Genomic DNA, 16,567 nt, shown 5'->3' with positions numbered 1-16,567 from the left:
ATCACCTTGAGCTTTCAAATAAAAGACAGGCTTCGATAAAATATGAACATAATCTTCCATTAAAGACAGTCGAATCAACACATGATTATCTTCAATTAGTCCTATAGCGCAGGCTCCGTTTAATTCATATTGAATAGGGATGACTTTACGTAATTCATTAATCATAGGTTTCCCATAAGAAAATTTCCCAAGAACAGCTAATTGTAATCTTTGTAGCACGATTGATTGCTTGACTTCTGGCTTCTTCCACTTGATTATGGGCTCTCATGTAAAACCACAATAGGTTTTATAGGAATCTTGGCTAGGGTTTGCATGGGCGCATTCAATGCTTTGGGTTGTAGTAATTGTGCGTAATTCTGGAGTGGATTAAGGTTACTAGAGGTTGTTTAGGGTAGTGGGGGAGGTGTGGACGACTGACCAGCCTCATTAGAAGGCTGACCAGTGGCCGTAGAAGCCATGAAAGGCCTTCACAAAGCTTTGAGCTTCTGTCATCGCAATCGCCAGTCACCAAAGCTTCTCTTTCCTCATGTGTGTTTTTTTGGTTTTCAGCAGTTAGGTTTAGTATCTACTTGGGTTAGTTTTGTTTTCCTTGCCAAAAGTATTTTTATTGGTCAAAACCTTTTTTTTTAAGTTATGATGTTTGGCCAAACTTTTAGACGGAAAAAAAGTAGCTTCTACCCAAAAATACTTTTCTGAAAGCATTTTTGAGAAAAATATACTTACATCCTGTTTGGTTAAGTTTCTTTTTGACCAAAAATGCCTTTTTCAAAGTTAAGATGTTTGGCTAAAGTTTTTAGAAGGAAAAGAAAGTATTTTTGAGTAGAAGCAGTTTTTGAGTAGAAAAATAAAATAGCAAAGGATATGCTTTTGAGTAGCAATTAGTATTTGACCAAACTTTTAAAAAGTGCTTCTAAGTGTATTTTTCTAAACAAATGCTTTTTAAATAACTTCTTTTGGGAAGAAGCTATTTTTTCTGCTTCTCAAAACCTGTTTTTGCTTCTACTCAAACGCATTTTTCTCCCTTTTAAAAGCTTAGTCAAACACCTTAACTTTAAAAAAAGTATTTTTGGTTAAAAAGAAGTTTGACCAACCAGGCTATAAGTATATTTTTCTCAAAAGTACTTTCAAAAAAGTATTTTTGGGAAGAAACTATTTTTTCTGCTTCTCAAAAACTGCTTCTGCTTTTACTCAAAAATATTATTTTTCCTTCTAAAAGCTTAGCCACACACATTGACTTTGAATAAAAAAGTACTTTTAACCGATAAAAATACTTTTGACCAAAAAGAAGTAGGCCAAACATGCTATTAAGCCTAATTGCCCTTAAAACTAAAAAGAGAAAAACAAAATAAAACAAAAAGAGTAGAGAAAGCGAGGGTAATTCATAGGCATAACATAACATATTTTTGGTAATTCATAGACATAACATATTAATTGGGGTCAATGAAGGTAATAAAGTAAAATATAAGGACAAAACAGGCAAAGAAAGTATATGAACCCGATATATAAGAAAAAAACAAGTTAAGGAGAAGCAAACATACTATTAAGACTAATTGTCGCCCTTAAAACTAAAAAGAGGAAAACAAAACAAAAAGAGTAGAGAAAGCGAGGGTAATTCATAGACATAACATAACATATTTTTGGTAATTCATAGACATAACATATTGATTGGGGTCAAGGAAGGTAATAAAACAAAATATAACGATAAAACATGCAAAGAAAGTATATGAACCCAATATATAAGAAAAAGCAAGTTAAGGAGAAGCATAGACGTGAAATTTGTTCGGATGATTCAAGATTTAATTGGAAGAACAATTCTTGTTTTGGAAACTTAAGTTGAAATAATTGACCGGATGATGAATTATGTGTAAACAACCCCGAAATAGAGTTTAAATGATTCCAATAGCTCTGTATGGTGATTTTGGACTTAGGAGCGTGTTCAAAATTTTTTTTGAAGGTCCGTAGTAAAAATTTGCTTGAAATGATGAAAGTTGAATTTTTGGGAAGTTTGACCGGGGAGTTGACTTTTTGATATCAGAGTCGGAATCCAGTTTTAAAAATTTTTATAGATCTGTTATGTCATTTATGACTTGTGTGCAAAATTTGAGGTCAATCGGAATTGATTTGATACGTTTCGGCGCAAAATATAGAAGTTGGAAAATTTGAAAACTCATAATTCGATTCGATAAGCGATTCATAATTTCGGCATTGTTTGGCATAGTTTGAAGCCTCAACTAAGTTTGTATTGTATTTTGGGACATATTTGTATATTTTGTTAAGGTCCCGAGGGGCTCGGGTGGATTTCGGAAGGTTGACGGAATGGATTTCGGACAAAAGGAGCTGCTGGAATTTTTTAGCTACAAAAGCTGTTTTTGGACAGCAACTGGTACAATCGCAGAGCCGATTTTGGAAGCTTATATCTCGAACTTTATAAGGAATCTAAAAAATTTTAAAACATGAAAATTGTAGCCCTTTGATTCTAGTTTCTAGAAAGTTAAACCATTCATCATTTAGACATTTGTACAGAAAGTTATGGTCGACTTAATGAAGGCTGGTAAAGTCATTTTGCCAGAAATTTCTGATGTGTGGAGCCTAGTTTATGAGCATTTGATGTGCAATTTGTGATATGTTATAATATTTGAGCATTTGATGTGCAATTTATGATATGTTGTAATATTTGAGCACTTGATGTGCAATTTGTGATATGTGAGCACTTGAGGTGCAAGTTGTATTATGCTGTGATATTTGGGCACTTGAGGTACGATTTGTGAAATATTGTGATATTGATACGCATACGGTGATACAAGGTCAGGGTGTTGAAACGCATGCGGTAAGATAATGGTGGCTTGAAACGCGTGGCTAGTAGGGGAACTACTAGAAGTCATGCGGTGTGATAAGGATGACTATAACGCGGGATGCTATTTCGGGAAAAATAATTTCTTTAAAATTAAATGTGAAGGCTCCCGCGGTGATATAAGAAAATGAGATAGCGTCAATTTATTTATGATTTGGGACTACGAGGCGGTACCTCGGGAGTGCCCTGTTGATATTTCTTTATTTATGTTCTTGTCTTGGGTGATTTTGTTTCATTTAATATGTAAATTCTTGTCTTCTTCCGTGATGTACTAGTTGACTTTATTATTATGTGTTTTGTGCTCCTAATTGTATAGTGTTGGCTTTGGCTTATTAGCACGAGACTTTAAAGAAGTATATTTCTGATTTTTCTTACTGATTTTCGATGATTGAGTTGATTTAAATAAAATAAATTATTATTATATTTTAAATTAAATAGTTTTACATCCAAATCAGTAGTTTATCTTATGCTTTAATTTAAGTGCAATGTTATTTTCTTCACCCAAATAATTTCTAAAATAAATTCATTTCTTTGTTGATTTCTTACTTGATTTTAAAATTGTAAACTCACTTTAGTGGAAATAAATTGATCATGTGGATCTTATATACATTGATATTATTGGCACGTGAGTTGTCCGTGCGGTTGTGATAGAAATATAGGCATGAGGTGCCGTAAAAATATGGAAGTGGGTTGAGAGTCGTATTTTTATGATTATGAAATGAGGTGTCACAAGGTGACTTTTATTTGAAGAAATTATATTCCAAAAAAATATTATTTGAAAGAATTATAGTTGAAAGAAATTTATTTGAAGGGAGTATATTCGAAATATATATTTATTTGACAAGGTTATATTCTAAGAATTTTTATTGAAAAACTTATATTTTAAAGATTTATACTTGAAGTACTTACATTGGAAAGGCGTATATTTGAGGGACTTGATTGATTGGTTGTCTTTGTGTTCCTTATTCGTTTGAGCAATATTTATGGTGTTCTTGTTGCTTTATTGTTTACATCATTTATTTATTCTTGTTGCCATCATTGCCATTTATTTCTATTATTATTATTATTATTATTATTATTATTATTATTATTATTATTATTATTATTATTATTATTATTATTATTATTATTATTATTATTATTATTATTATTATTATTATTATTATTATTATTATTATTATTATTATTATTATTATTATTATATACTGCTACACTGCACAGGTTAATTGATTAGTGAGTGTCTTGATTATACCTTGTCACTACTCCACCGAGGTTAGTATTGATACTTACTGTGTACCGATCGTGGTGTACTCATACTATACTTCTGCATATTTTTGTGCAGAGCCAGGTATTGGAGATATCGGACTCGGGCAGAGTTAGTGTGTTGATCGCAAGGATTCAAGGTAGAGTTGCTTGGTTGTCGCAGTCCCTTGGAGTCTTTTCATTTTATTGTACTGCTAATTATTATTCGAACAATATTGTATATTCGATCCTTGAGATCATTTCATAAATTCAGTTAGAGTTCGTGACTCAGTATTACCAGTCTTGGGAGATTTTTAAAATTATTTTCGATGTTGGTTTCGATACGTGTATTAAATTATATCTTTATCAAAACAAAAGGGCTTGAATTGTAATTGTAATCGACTTACCTAGTCTTAGAGACTAAGTGCCATCACGACACCTGTGGTGGAATTTTGGGTCGTGACAGATAACTAGCATGCATCTTCAAGTTATCAATTCTTTGCGTATACAGCTTTGCATATGTGAGAGATAATTAGGACGTCGACTCAGGTTTATCTTTGATAGCCTCCATGATGAAGTCCTTCAATTTCTCAACGGGAATTAGACCTTCAGTGGAGACTTGGATCTCCTTAGTTGTCGTTGTTTGCTTTTCGGAGGAGTCCCATTTCTCTTGTAACCTTTGAAGATTTAAAGGTGTTTGTATGGATTCTCCTTCTACTATGCTATCCAACTTATTTGTTAAATTGGAGGGTTTAGCATTTTGATCTTGCACGAGCTTTGACAAGCCTTCAATTGCTTTCGTCAAATTTGCGAGTTGTTCTTTTACGGTAGAAACTTCAATAACCATTGCTTACATGATGTGCGTAGAGGATGAAGAATAAAATAGATCATTATTGGGATAGAGCTAGGAGGTCGCATTAATGGAGACTAAAGTAGATCCAGCGCTCAAGTCATCATCATAAGCTTGCACGAAAGGTTTCTCAGAGTTAGATAAACTAAGTTGGGCAAGAACCTTTTCGATCCTTTTGGCGACATCGTACCCTTTTTGGGTCGTGCTTGTAGAGAATCTTGCTCCTTTTGAAGATGAAGATCCGAAAATAGAGGTTGACGTGGACGACACTTGTAGTGCTTATTGTCCTAAAGAGCTTGCTTTGCTCCTTGTAACTGGTCCAAAGCTTCCAAAGGTAACATCGAGGATGCTTTCCACATCAGTACAGAACCTGGATTTAGCAGCCTTGGTGGAAGTTGATCTGGAGCTGATTTTCTTTGAAGCCATTTCGATGTTCTTGAACTTTGGTGATTGAAAAGTTGAGAAGAGAGGTAGAAGATTGTCCCACTGGGCATGCCATAATTTGTAGACAATAAATTTGCGTCGAAAAAATAAAATCAAGACCGAAAATATTGCAACAATCGTAGTATTTTATTTTAAATTTTTGAGTGTACAATCTCTATGAATCCTCTGATTCTTGTTTCCAATAGTAAATAAATCCAAGGGCCTTTAAGCTTGATCTTGACTATGTAATTATTGCCACGAATGATGATCTTGAATTCAACAAGCATGAATTTTAATTTGAACTCATATTCCTTGAATCTTGATTTGTTTTTCGTTCTTGAGCTTGAACTTGGTCGCTTGAAGCTTGAAACTTGTAGAGAAATTTGCGGCGTTTGATCCACGAGCTCTCTCTTGCTTCTTGTTATAACTTCTGGTCCGCTTTCTGGGTTATGACGACCCCTATTTATAGTTGTGGGAGGGAAGTGTTATGATAAGAACAAACTCTTTCCGACCAATCAAATTGAAGTGTGACAAGGCCGCATTTGATTGGCTAGAACATGACACTTACACACATGACGTGATTTCATTGACCTTTTGATATGACTTGGCATGCCTTGTCATTTTGATACGTAGCATGATCCTATTGGCTCTTCCGTTTGACTTGGCGTGCCATGTGACACCAAAGTAGGCCTCTAGGAAGATGACATATTTGGCCTAATGAAGTGGGCTCATTATTTGTAGCCAAACTAAATGGGCTAGCCCAGTCAATATTCATTGGATTTAAGTAATCAATTCAATTATATTAGCCCATAATATTTATTTGAACCAAAATATATTTAATTGAGATTAAATTCAAATTTCTTATGGATTTAAATTCAATAAAATCTTAATTGCATACACAAGCATATTATGCTGAAACTTTTCGTGTTTCAGCTAGAGTACTTTTGTCTAAATTTTATCTCCGCCTTAAATAGTGGCTACTTTTTAATAACTTTGCAAATATTGACTATTTTTGAATAACTGTGTGTAAAAATGGCTATGCCATGCCATTTTAATAATTTTAGAAGCTTTGCCAAATATGCTATAAGAGAGAGGGAAAAATCAGAAATAGTCTGATTTACAACTGGTAATTAACAAAATAGCTAGAGCTTTAAAAGTAATCAAAGTTTAACCTTTTTTTTTTATGTAATCCTGAAAAACTCTCCAGCATATTATATTGGAATTCGAATTTTTATATATGAGATTCTAGGAGTTCAACATAACATGTTGGGAGTTCATACGCAGGAGCTCCATAATCCAATACATTATGCTGGAAATTTTCGTACTTCAGCTAGGACATTTTGGTCCAAATTTTAACTCTCCATAAAATAATAATTATTTTTAATAACTTTGCAATTTTTGGGTCGAAAAATGGCCAGACTACACTATTTTCACACAGGACCGTCTTATTAATTAGACGAAACCTCGAAATCATCATTGATCCAAGTGATTTGGTCTACAAATTGTAAATTTAACTAAAACCCAAAAGGCAAAAACTTCAAAGTAGCCTCTAATCATCAATGGCGGAATCAAAAGTTGCAGAGGAGGGAGGATCTGTAACACCGAAGAAGGGGCCAAAATGCTTTTGCAGTTTACCAGGTTATATCGAGGAGACACCAGGAGGAGGATGCTGCGTTTGCAATCCAGATTTAGCCCCCGATTATTCTTATTACCTCTCTGATGATGATGATTTGCCTGAAGATCATCGCCTTGCTCTTGAACAAATTCGGTTGAATTACCACCATCAGTCGAAAAAATCCAATGTTTGCTTCCTTCCTTTCTTTTTTTCTCTTATTAAAGTTCTGTCGTTCAATTTTTGGTCAAGCCTTTGATTTGATTCGTCTGCTTTATTTATATTTCATGCCTTCATACTTTTTTTTTTGAGCCTATGATTCATCGTATGCTAAACTCTGTTATTTCTATTCATTTTTGCCCCTGATAATAGGTTTCCATTCTCCATGAATATGATTAAGACAAATGTTTATTTTTAATTATGTTTTTGGAAGGAATTGTTTGGGTCTCTTTGGCATCAATTCTTCGATCCCAACTGTTTGGCCCCCTTTTCCCTTTTAACTAAGTGACTGGTCGGTTCCAACTACATTATTTTAGCTTCCTGTGTTTGAATTTGTTTGTTTTAATTTGGATAGATTTGTCCAATTCCATTATGATCCCTCTTCTTTCTTCCAGTTTGGCGGATAGGTTTCACCGCTGTTGGCTTGTTTGACAGGGTTTTGAATTTGTTGACTATCCCGGTCAGGCGGTCATGATGTTCCAATAACATCATATTTGGATTTCAAGATCCATAACGACTATGGGGTACTGATTGAACTGGCTAACCGTGCTATCCAAGAGTATAATGAGAAAGAGTGCAATGTATGTATGCCCCTATACGTCTTTGCTTTGTGTGATTTTAAGTCCCTCTCGCCCTGACTCTTCGAGTGATATATGTTGACTCTCCCTGCAGGTTTTCAAGTACAAGTTCTTGAAGATTGAGAAAGTGTATTTTATATCGTTGCGATGGGAACAATTTTTAATGACTGTTAGAGTCTTAAATCTCACTCTTCCTACTCCTATTGAAACTTTTCAAATCCATGTTGCTATAAGAATCCCTGATGGTATCAAATAAGTCATTTGTTGCGGGCCAAAAGGAGTGGTAAACACACCTAATTATCTTTACAATATGCGCTCCCCTTTTTTTATGTGTTGGGTGAAATGTATCATTTTGCTGTTTTTTAACAGTGGTAATTGGACTTTTAGTTGCTTAATCTTTGTAGGTATTGGTATTATGAGATGAGATTGGCCTGTATATAGGCTTTCTATTTGGATTAACTTATGTGCAAACACTAAATGATAACTAAAAGTTCTTTTGATTCTCGTTTTCCCTTATGCTCTTGTTACTTTAACTACCTTAAGTCGAAGTCCCAAAGTTGTGTTAAAGTAAATGATGGTTAAAATGTCTCTTCACGTTGGTAGAGCACAGATGAAAAATTGTGTCGTATATGTTTGAAGAAATTATAAAAGTTGAGTATTGTATTAGGACTTTGTGATAAATTATGAAGTAGAAGTGATCCGAAATGATAATCATAGGCATTTGTTTTCTGTGAGAGATGTATTTGTACCTGATAACTAACTTTACCTTGGTTTGTTTCTCCAACTAATTTACAGGATCCGGTTATTGGTCCGTTTGCCAAGCCGATTAGAGATGATTGGCCTCCGGAGCGGATCCAGGAGTACAAGAGAATACGCAATGCGTTACTACAATGATGTTGATCTAGAATTTGAATTTGATCAGGTACAACTAGGATTGTCCTTCGAGGAAAGGAAAAGGCATTTGAATTATAGCTAATTTAATGTTAGATTGTTTTAGATTTCATCATTTGCAGTCTCAAGCGTTTTACTTTGATATGTTATCTCACCTCTTTGTTAATTAAAGTACGACCAAACTTCTCTAAAACATCCTTATATAACAATCATTCGCTATAAAAACCAAACTTTTCTCGGAATTAATTTTTATATTATGTTATAATATATGTCCTCTATAACATCACTTCATTATAGCAGCCAAAAAATATCGGAACGAACGAGGTTGTGATAGATAGGTTTAACTGTATCTGAGATAATATTGTGCACATAGACTTTAGTTTTTCTAAACTTAATACTGGTCGAGAATATTTCAATCTCTGTTGTTATAAGCGCTTTACTTTGAGAGTGGTCTGACATCTCTTATGCACTGGTTTATCAGCTATTTCCAATGAGTTCATAATTTTCATTTATAGATTAGAAGAGATTGTCTACACAATATAATGGTTGTGCAACATTTTATTTCTACTAAAAATTGAAGGTATATGGTGTATGTGAGTTTGAGACGAATTGAATGCTACAATATTTGATTGATTTTTAATTTCATGCTGGAAATTCTTTTTTTTTAATTCTGTAGACTATGTGAAATTATAAATGTTAGAAATACTTGACACAGTTGTACTTCATCCAGTTAAAATAAACGAAGCTCCCTTCCTATGTTTTCACATATATTTAATTTGTTTGTTTGGAAGAATTCAAAGTACTAGTAAACTCCTTTATGCTTGTGACCACTAGAAATGGTATTGTTTTCGAAGGCTCGCTATGAATAGTTTTAATAATAATTTTCTCTATATTTCCTGTTTCAAATGAACAGTATAGCAATGTAGGTTAAGAGATATTACATATTGATTTCAAGTCCTCTTATGATTGGGGCAAAACAACGTACTATTACTGAAAAATAATGAAGTACGCCCATATTTATGATTATGTTTCATTTCTTGAAGTGAATTCTACAACTCATGAAATCCTAACCTAGAGGCAAAAACACTAGGTGATTTCTTCTCATATGTCTAAATCTTGACGGTTAGAGTTACTCGATATTTGTGTTGATGAGAGGTAACAAATATCCCGTAAAATTAGTCGAGGTACACGCAAGATAGTCTGGACACCACGGTTAGAGAAAAACAAAACTGAGGTTGAAAAATAAGTCTTGAGAGTGGTGTACTATGAATAATTTTCGTTAACAAATTACATTTGGGATGTGGACTTGTTGGATTATTACTTTTAGCTCGCGTCAGAAATTATTTATATTTGATAGCCGAAAAAATGTATAAAACTTGTATAATATTTATTTATAACATACAGAATGTATATATATATATAATATAAATTTTATATATTTTTTCGACTATTATTTTTATAGCGGCTATACAGTGTCATTTTCCCTGTGGACCTGTACCAGTTCTTGTGAGGCTAATGGAAATGGGTTAAAAGTCGTCATTTGTGCAGTGGGGTTTCAGTAAAGGTATTAAATGAACGAATTAAGTTCAACATGAGTGGATTAAAATGAGTTGAATCAATGAATTTGTCATGATTCAAAAATTTGCATTCCAAATAATAAGGGGAAATTTGCGAATTTTATCCCTGAAATGTCGATAAGTTATTATGATATTGGTGCTTGTAATATGTGATAAGCATACATTTAGCCTTCAATTAATTAAAACATACATTTCTGTACCCATTCGTTAGTTAATCTTGAAAAAGATTAATATGTTATTAACTGTTAAATCATTTAGATGAGATGACTTTGGTTACACTTATTTTGACCATTAAATGAATATATTTTCAACTTGTCCAAGTTTGGGCATATTACACATTTTTAAGTCAAATTTGTTACTTTGTTTTCTATCTTCAAATATACCAATGAATTAGCAAGTTGAATTTATAGGTCATAATTGTCACACGTACGCTTTTTGGCAGGGGCGGATGCACGAAATTTTTTACTAAATATATGTATTAATACTATAAGGAAATGAATACATAAAGAAAATGACATCACATAATATAAATTGTTTCTTAGTGGGTTGGTTATGTGTTTGATTTTGCTCTACGAAGTCAAAGGTTCAAACCTCAACTAACACATGTTTTTTGGAAATATTTAAGAGAGCCTCAATGGTTAAAATTTGTGATTAAGTAGAATTGAACTTACGTACCTTTTCTAATTTAAGAATCAAGCTATTTGTTGTATACAAATATGATAACTACAGTTATTTATTTTCTTTTTTTAAAAAACTTCGATACCACTTAGGCACTTACAAAACTTTCTGGTTAGGCCCCTGGTTTTTGGTTATCAAAATACCAACGTAAGCCATGATCTTATTATCCAAACTCTAAAGTATTGATTATTATCTTATTGACCCAAAGAAGGTTTTTAATTTATAATATTTTAAGTCGTTGATTGACTTAAGGCTGCTGTTAATCATTATTCTTAACATATCATCCACGTCCTTAATAGTAATATGTTATCCATTTCTAGACACGGGCAGATATACAAAAAAAAAAAAAAAAAAAAAGGAACATACAAATTCTATAGCTAAACAAAAAAATTCGTCGTTAATCTTATTTAACGATTGATTACCAAGAAAATCTGTTAGCTATGAATGATTGAGCGACAAACTTCGAAACTAATTTCATTGTTTTTAGTGGATGTATATATATAAATAATAAGTAAAATAAAAACATCAAGTGTAAATATAAAAAATAGCACTACTTGTCATTATAGTAGTTTATTTATTATTCACTTCTACAAGTATTGACACCATTTATAAAAAAATCCTATCTGATAAAATAGAGAGATCTCCACTTTCTGATAAATTAACGTTGTTTTATTATATTTTAATGATATTATTCTTTTTTTCTAAAATCTAAGAGTGTTGAACGATCCACCAAGAAACTACAGCCACCCGTTTTAAGTAGTACACTATTTTGCTTTTTGACTCTTAAAATTATTTTATTTATCGATGTAGAGGTTGCCAGATACTAATATTAATGCACAATCTAGATCACGGGCGGACCCACGTTGGTTCAAGCGGGATAAGTTGAACTAAAAAAAATCATTATGTTTATGTGAGAATTATTTTGGTGAGAAACAGATTACGTACAAAAATAAAAAGTTTAATCCGCTTGACTTATGCTATGTTTTGGGCGTGATGGCTCAAGTGAGGTCATTTTTTAGTTGCAAGTTTCAAGTTCGACTACGGATGTCTAAACATATATAATAATTTTCTTTATTTTTTCTTCAAATATTCTTATGTCTTAAATTTACACCTTTTTAATTTAAATCTCGTCGTTGCATTCTCACAGTTTCTTGTTTTAGTATTTGTTAAATTCTTATACTATTAAAATCTTTAATTTATGTTAGCTTTTAATCATTTATATTGTTAGTGTTAGCACTTGTTAATTTGTTAAATTTAATAAATTAAATAAGTAGATTACTTAGTGTTTTGGTAAAGATTGAATTGATTTTAGTGAAATAAAAGAATTTAAAAATAATTGAAGTTTTAATAAATGGTTATACTTTAAAAAGAACATATATAGATTTGTTGTTATTTTTTTTGTTTTTTGCTTTTTAGAGCACGACCTCAAAAGAAAATAATGAGTAGCGGGAAAATACTTTTTGTGCTTTGTTATGAAACAACATAAAGAGCGGAGGGTAAAACTCATTTGTTAAGTCCAGTATTATTACTTGTACGGTCTGACAATGTCGATGATTTTAATATTTGTCTGAACCGCTTACACAAAAATTTGGGTATGCCACTGAACTAGAACGCGTGTTTTATTTAATATGGCATTTCCTTTTAAGGTTATGATTAACACAAAAAATATTTCATTTAAGTAACCATTAAGCATATTAAGTAGTAGTAATGAAAAACAATTATGTTCTCCTAAACAAGTTGGTTAATACGTTTTTCCTCGATTTTTATTTGGTCGACAAGTCTCACATTGAGGGTAAAATACTCTATAGTAAATGTGACTTCGTATCGGAGGTCGAACTCGAGTGTTGGTTAATATGTAATTAAGCTACATCAATGGTCTTCCCTCTGGAATTTGTGGACTTGAGAGCTTGGACACTTGCTCTGCTCTCTACTAGCTTTACTACGTATGAAAAATACAATTAAGAAAAACTTAAATGTATTTTTCTTAAAATAGATATCGATGCGTCCATTAATCATATATATATATATATATATATATATATATATATATATATATATATATATATATATATATATATATATATTCACTTTAAATATTTCAAGTTAAAGGGGTTCTCTAATTTTTTTCAATGTATCCACTCTTGTAGCATGCCTCATTCAGACAATACGGTGTATAATTAAAAAATACGTAAGCTTCTGAGTCATTCGATTGTATATTATTGCGAAAACGAAAACACGGTTCATCATTTAATTAGAGCGTGTACATGGAAAACTTAGAATAAAAATCTTGATTCCCACGAAAACATGGATTCTCTAGCCACATAGTAGCCTCATCACCAATACACATGCAGAAATAATTGCCACAAATAATGAAGACAAACTGTTAGGTATTAATTTCCTTATTAAATAACAAATGCGATAACAAAGCTTACGTTAGTTTTCTACATGACTACAAGTTCCTTCTCGATGAAATGGACCAACCGGCCGTTAGGCATATTGATGTTGGGCATATTTCGATATGTGTTGATGTTACTTTACCCATGTTTTAACCGCTTTTTGATGCTATTTGATCCTTAAAATACCCAACATAGTTTAATTATTGGTTTTATGACTAATTGAGTTGTGTGTGATGATTTAGGGTGTTTGGAGTGCAAAAATATGAAGAGAAGGTGCTCTAGGTAGAGGAGGAAGAGTTGGATTTCATGCACCCTTAGCAGTGAAGTCGGCCCATAGCATCCGCCATATCATCCGCACCTGGACAAAGCTGAGAAGGAGGAACAAAGGGTGGATGCGTCCCTAGCATGCGAAGCTGAGAAGTGGAGGACGAGGTGGATGCGACACATCCACCCCAGCATCAATCCCTGTAGCCAAGTCGGATTAGGAATAGGAAAACTTTGGCCCACGACTTTTGTACGCAATATATAAACCAAAAACGCCTCTTTTAGATTATCTAACATATTGGGAAGGGGGAAAAAGCCACGACAAAGCTGCGGAGGCCGGAATTCATCAAGTTCCATCTTTCTCCCACCAAACTTAGTAATTTTTATGTTTCTTTGTATGATTTGTTGTTTGGCTACCATGTCTATATGGAGCTAAACTTCACATTCTAGGGTTGTGGTTCTTTCATGACTATTGTTATTCGGATAATGATTTTGACTTCTTGATTTATCATATTAGTTTATTTATTCAATCTTGCGCTTAATTATTTAATTGCTTGATCACCAATTGAATATTATCTGCGAATATAGAATTGAACTCGAAAGTGGGAATTCTATATTGCATATAGAATTGAGTAGGGCAAGTTCTTGAACTCGGGCATCGGGGAACGGATTCGTGGTTAGGATAGACATATACCTAATTGCCTTGCTTGGTTGATTTACAGGTATTATACATGCGCTCTTGTTGATTCTAACTCCATAGACATATAGGCGTTAGGTTAGCTTGAATAGGCGAGTAAGAACTCGACAGATTCTTATGAGCAATATTAACCATGTCAACCAATAAGCTAGATAAATTAGTCGGTCAATTCAATTTAAGAATACAATATGATTGTTAGATAGCCCATAACCCTAGATCGTTTTCATTACATTGATATCATAAAAAGTCTGCTCTTTTCTGTTCAAAGTTCATTATTTATATTTTTTATTTAATTAGTTTAGAATAAAATATTTTTAGGTTTAATTCTTGTTTAGATAATTAGGATAGTCTAATTTAGTTAATAGTTAATCATAAGTCCTCGTGGGTTCGACATCCGACTTTTAGTCACTTTATTACTAGACGACCGCGTATACTTGCGTGAGTGTGTTTGGTCGCAACACACATCTACCGTGAAGGGAACCAAGCGGCGCATACACTAGCTAAATATGGGAGCACCTAGGACTCACATACTTATGCTGAGCGCGAAGACTATTTCTGGAGCGAACCACTTTTATTTGCTTTCTTAATATTCCGCAAAGACCTTTTAGGGACTATATTGTTAAGATCAGTCCCACACTGTAATAACACTTCTTAATTTTCTGCTTAATAATAAACTTCTCAGATAGTGTGTTTGGGATAATAAGGATATATGTTGAACGTAATTATTTCCACGATCCATATTAATCGAGTTCTAATGCAGGTATCAAACATCGGATAAAAAACAAAGCATGAGTGTTCTGATAACACTGTTGGAGACAAGGACGTTCTTTCTAATAGTGGAAATGGTATGATAAAAATTCCATTGTCTATTACGGGTTGGAAAAGAATTCTATGTCAAACAAGAAACCCCCAAAAAAATTGAATTAGTAATGATAGAGAATGCCTTTTCTTTACCACAATACAACTTGTGCTAATGAGGTTTGAACAAGAAAATGTATTCTTCGTAAGTTCCCTTTCAACAAATACCTTCACGCAATGGATTTTTGAGATGAATGAGAGAGCATTACGAATTAAGATAAGCACATCAATCAGTTAAAGGGCGAATTAAGGATTTGAATTTTATTAGAATTGAATTCTAAAATGATTTTTAAGTGTAAATAGTTGAATTTTAAATTTTAAATTTGTACATCATTTAGTGAATTTTCATACTATAAATATAAAGTTTTGGATACATACCGAATTCATTGAACCCGTAAGTTGCCTTCTAGCTTAATTATATATCTTATTTAATTACTAGTATATGTTATTTGATATATTTTGGCCGAGGACTGTTGTTAAAAAGATGGTGTCCATTTAATCTCTTAATGCAAATCATGAAAAAAAATACTGGTTGCTGTAGTTTTTTTTTGTTTTTTTTTTTAAAGTAAAAGAACTTCAACTTCATTTGCAATAATTGTTTTAGAGTGAAAATGAAATAAGTAAAGGATGGGCTCTCTGGAAACTACGGGATAGGCATGAGAAAAATATTACATAGACTTTGTATGATCAAACCATATTAATTTCTTATAATTTAGTAATAAATTATGCTAAAATATATACTAATACCAATTCTCAGTAAATATTTTCCGAGACAATATAAAACTTTATTCGCATCGAATAATTTTACCAATTCAGACTAATTTATCGTAGTATAATAAATTAAGGTAAAAAAATATACATATTAATTTAATTATAATTTAGTAATAATTATTTTTATGAAGTTATGTGCCATGTGTTTGTTTTTATTTTGATTTTTTACCCGATATCCGATATCTGTATTGGAGTCCGATTATATGCCGATTCGCACCGGGTAGAGCCCTATTCGAAAAAAACACTCTCTAATATTTTTTCATATGAGGGCTTGAATTAAAGACCTTTGATTAAGGGACGGAGGAGCAACCACATCGTTGCACACCAAAATACAGATGAAAAATGTATACGTGGCGAGAGGGTAGAAAGAATTGAGAGGAACCGGTAAAGTTTTAAATTTAATTTGCAGATATGGCCTATGGCTGCTTTAGTTAGGAAACCTACTAATAGGTATACTTTACGTGGATATCTCTTAACAATAACACCTCTTTTAATTTTGGGACCACTTTGATGGCTTCTTTGCAACAAGGGCACCTGTAGTACAAATATTCTTATTTCCTTTTTTAATTGTTTGTAGTTTTATATGTGTATGAGCTTGCTAATTAAAATAAAATAATAATAGTATATGAGTAGTATTTTATTGGAAAGGCCGAGTTTATT

General features: G+C 32.5%; 1 long non-coding RNA gene across 1 annotated transcript; it reads left to right on the top strand.

The window, feature by feature from the left end:
- Nucleotides 1–6,794: 6,794 nt before the first annotated feature.
- LOC104112482 (uncharacterized) lies at nt 6,795–8,908 on the top strand. Its single transcript, XR_689990.4, has 4 exons — nt 6,795–7,168; nt 7,633–7,778; nt 7,870–8,058; nt 8,571–8,908. It is a non-coding gene; the product is annotated as an uncharacterized lncRNA (long non-coding RNA).
- Nucleotides 8,909–16,567: the final 7,659 nt, after the last annotated feature.

The sequence above is a fragment of the Nicotiana tomentosiformis genome, chromosome 12 (assembly GCF_000390325.3).
Source record: "Nicotiana tomentosiformis chromosome 12, ASM39032v3, whole genome shotgun sequence".
Classification (NCBI taxonomy): Eukaryota; Viridiplantae; Streptophyta; class Magnoliopsida; order Solanales; family Solanaceae; genus Nicotiana; species Nicotiana tomentosiformis.
The sequence above is the reverse complement of the archived record's forward strand: the minus strand, read 5'-3'. Positions and strand labels throughout refer to the sequence as shown.